The following is a 4,181-nucleotide window of genomic DNA, read 5'->3' on the forward strand; positions in this document are numbered from 1 at the left end:
CTTGAATGGTTCTGTTGCTGTCTGCCTAAGGTTTGGGCATAGTAGGGATATTCTGGGACTTTTGTGAGTCATGATGAGTAGAACTATCGCTAGTGAATTGATGATAATTAAATCATCAATTTAATTTAATCATCAATCATGATGTTAATCTGCTCACCTAACAGGATTGAGAATGACTCCCAGTGGTGCAGGAGTCAGATCCCATGACCACACATCTGGAGGCCTGATGTCCATCATCCAAGCAGTCCTTTCAAATAATCCTAGAGACAGACTTGAAAATTATTTATTTTGGTTTGGTTATACATTTTTACTTTTTTTATAAGAAAACAAATGCAGGCCTTAATAACCTAAATAAATAATTGTATAGTTAAATAGACACGAGGGATAAAAGTCTCCAGTTGTAAAATCACATGCTGAGGAACAATGTATACTAAAACAGAGAGAGAAAAGATAGTGACAAGCGAATTTTTAAGAAGTGGTTTATGCCCCTCAGTTTCATAACTCAAGGTGCTCCTGGGGGTGTGATTTTAGACCGTGTTAGAGCAGCAGGTTACTATCAGCCATTCCCTTGAGATAATGGAGGCTGGGCATGGAGGTGCATGCCTGTAAGCCCCACACTTGGGAGGCTGAGGCAGGAGGATCGTTGTGAGTTCGAGGCCAGCCTGGACCACACAGTAAGCTTAAAGCCAGCCTGAGTTGCATAGCAAGACACTGTCTCAAAAAGACCAAAAAAGTAAAATAAAATAAATGATGGCATGAATATGCTGTAAAGAATGGTGGCCTAGCAAATGGTGAGAATTAAAAAGCGGGGGCCAGAAGGGCGAACATGTCAGTCCTTTTCTCATCTTTGCTTGCTCCTCAAGAGTGGCTAGGAGGACTCCCCATGCTCAGCATCTCTGTCTGAGAAGAGGCAGGTGACAGTGGTAGCCAGCCCTCTTGTCTCGGCTTAGGAAGTTTGAGATTTTTTTTTTTTTTTTTTGTATCTGTTTTACTATTGATACGGGGTCTCGCTACACAACTTGGACCCATAGTGATCCTTGTGTCTCAGCCTCCTCAGTGCTGGGGTTACAGGGATGCGCCACCATGCCTGGTTTTGGGCCCTGTGTGGAGCACCCGGGTTCCAGGGCTAGAACGGCATGTGGTACTGGGGATCAAACCTGGGTCCTTGTGTTTGGCAGGCAGGTGCTTAGACCACCAAGGTATGTTCCCAACTCCATGTTTGAGATTATTTAATGTCGTACTAAAAGTGTTTAATATCAGTACAACAGTTGATTATACCATGGTAGTGATCTGAGGGCTGCGTAGATCACTTTATTGATAATGCATATATGATATGCAAGATTAAGTAATGCCTTTTGTTTTAATGGGGATCAAACTCTAGATCTTTGACTTGCCAGACATGTGCTTATGCTACTGATCTATCTCCCCAGCCCTAAGACAGTTAATGAAGCTGGCTTCCACAGATGAACAATTCTGTATCCACATTCGGAATGTCAAGACTGTTGTGGGTTTGCAAACAATGGTAGTATTTTATATACTATAATGGTAGTGACATAATGAATTCATTAACATATTGTGGAAATGGTAACTAACCTGCATCAGCGATGACTACTAATGACTTATGAATTATAAATGATAAACACTTGTTCTGGAAGTCTGAGGTCTTTAACAAAGGTCAGATTCTGTTGCAAGTGATATCGCTCTGAGAGCAATGTTGGATTTGTCTGGTCTTTGTATTCAATTTTTCAAGTGACTCAGACATATATGCCAATGCACAGAATTAGGTATGGTCTAATCATAAAAACACATTATGAAGCAAAAATACTATTTATGTGTTTTGAAATCAGTTTAGCTCAAAGCTAAATTGCGCTTGTGTGTCACCTCTTCAACTAATAATAGAGGACAGCGTGAATGACAGAAAGTATCATTGTCTCGTTCATACATGTGATTCAAATTTTTCATTTGCTTAAGAGAAAATTAAACATATAGTTTTGTATAAATAATTGCCTGAATTAGTGACTGAAAAGGAGGAAACATCGGTGTCAATGATGAGAATGTCACAATTATGATTTTGTGATTGTGAAGAGTGTTATATGTCTCATCTCTGGCTAATGATGGTATAGAGAGAAGGAATTCTGGACAGTATCCGTATTTTTGGTGAAAGGTCATTCAAAATTATTCACTTTCCTGAAAGTTAATGACCTGGGTCTACTCCAAAAAAGACTGTCTAAATAAGTAATAATAAATGAAAATCAAGTGTGAGTAGTGACCAAGTCTCTGTTTTGTCGTCCTCTTTTCTGCTCCCACCTACTCAGAATGGACATGGTGTTTGCAGTAAGGGAAGGCTGCTCGGTTCAGGGATCGGTACCTCCTGGCCCTGTGAGTAGCAGACTCCTGATTTGGCTTGGGTGGGCCTTTTGCTACCACTTAAGGAAAGGGAGCTGCACGTGACATCATCAGAGCTAAGCATTTATGTCCTGATGACAGGTGCGGGGCTGGTGGGAAATGATCACGTGCGTGAACATCCGCGCCAGTAGGAGGAGCAGATCCAGCCACGCTGGACTTCCGTGTGCAGACTAGGAATGCCAACACTCATCCCGGAAGAGAGAATAACAGTATTGAAGTTGTTAGGGAAACAGATCAATCACAGACTGGAACTGAATAGAGAAAAAGAACCTAGCTGGGATCGATGATGACCACTGATGACGTATGAGTTGCAAACGATGAATGCGTCTCTGGAACTCTGAGATCTTTACTTTTTCTCCCCCCCCCCCCCCCACCGTGGAACCAGGGATTGAACTCAGGCCCTTGCGCTTGCCAGGGAAGCGCTTATTCCACTGAGCCATCTCCCCACACCCTCTCTGAGATCTTTAGAAAAGTCAAACTTTACTATTTCAATTTTGTATTGATAGATATCAGTAGTATAGGTAGATTTGGCTTTGTTTGTCCATCTATAGATTAAGAATAGCAGAGATCCTCTGTAGGTTGTCAGAGTTTTTAGGGCTTATAATTATAATTAGTCAATTAATGAATTGATCAATGGGCAGTACAGAAAATTTTGGAGAAAAAGGAGATGGACCTAGTGAGTGGAAAATTCAGTAAACAAATATATAAATACATAAAGGTAAAATGAGCAAATTGGAATGATTGCCTAATATTTCGCATTGAGTATGCAAGGATTACATTGATATCTGAAGAAGCGCGGGGGGAGTAAATGTTACACACCTGTAACCTCTTTGGCTAATGATGGCAGAGACAGTATAAATTAGACAGTAATCAACTTCCGTGCCAGTGACACATTTGAAATAATTTATGTTCTAAAAAGAAAGTAAAATTTATCTATTCCAAAAAATAATGATCAAAATGACTAAGAGACAGGTGAAGTTCCAGGAGCAGCCGCGAGGCTGTCTCTGTTTGGTTTCTCTGCTCTCTGCTCCTTAACACGGCAGCGTTGGGTGGGTTGCCCAGCCCCTCCGTGGTCAGACCTCTGGGTGCCCTGCTGGGCTGGTGCCCATGGGCCTGGGGGAGGACGGGCTTTGTCGCCACCAGAGTGGTTCGCATGAGAAGATTCAGTGTATTAATAACAAGCACACAGTGTCACCAGTGAGGGCCACTGTATCGCAGTGACCAAGTGGGGATGCGGCGCTCCGCTGCGAAGGCCTGAGGGGTGATCACCGTGGGGAATGAGTGCTTAAATTTTAAAACTTACTGCAGCAAGCGCACCAGTGTCCTGAAGATGCTCCCCTCACTGCGCGCCCTGTCCCGTCAGTCTGGCCATGTTCTGAAGCACTCCTGGAGGCCCCTTTGGGATCACAAAATGTGATGGTGAGGCCTCGTCCAGCTGAGTGTGTTGTTGGCACTGGGGACTGTTCCTCAAGGCACAATGACCGTGGAAGGCAAACGCTGTAATCGAGACATTCATGCAACTAGACATACTCACAAAAGGCGACTTCCAGAACTGCTTCCAAACATGGCAAGAGTGGCGAGAAGAGCGTGTCCAAAAGGAAGGGGACGTGTTCTGAGGGCTGGATGACAATCCATCTCTTACTATAATACAGGTTCTAGATTTACCCATTCGACTGTGTTGGTTGATCACACCTCACATATGTGTCTGTTTTTAAAAATATCTATCACTGTGTCTTGTGCCTGTGCCATGACCAGTACTGTTTGTGTATTTAGGA

At 42.9% G+C, this 4,181-nt stretch overlaps 2 non-coding genes across 2 annotated transcripts; both read left to right on the top strand.

Annotated features, from left to right (window-relative positions):
* Positions 1 to 1,594: 1,594 nt before the first annotated feature.
* LOC111814777 lies at positions 1,595 to 1,667 on the top strand. Its single transcript, XR_002819672.1, has one exon. It is a non-coding gene; the product is annotated as a small nucleolar RNA SNORD113/SNORD114 family (small nucleolar RNA).
* A 1,015-nt stretch (positions 1,668 to 2,682) lies between these two features.
* On the top strand, positions 2,683 to 2,754 carry LOC111814776. The gene has a single exon (XR_002819671.1). It is a non-coding gene; the product is annotated as a small nucleolar RNA SNORD113/SNORD114 family (small nucleolar RNA).
* The last annotated feature ends 1,427 nt before the right edge of the window (positions 2,755 to 4,181 follow it).

The sequence above is a fragment of the Octodon degus genome, unplaced genomic scaffold (assembly GCF_000260255.1).
Source record: "Octodon degus isolate 3935 unplaced genomic scaffold, OctDeg1.0 scaffold00527, whole genome shotgun sequence".
Classification (NCBI taxonomy): Eukaryota; Metazoa; Chordata; class Mammalia; order Rodentia; family Octodontidae; genus Octodon; species Octodon degus.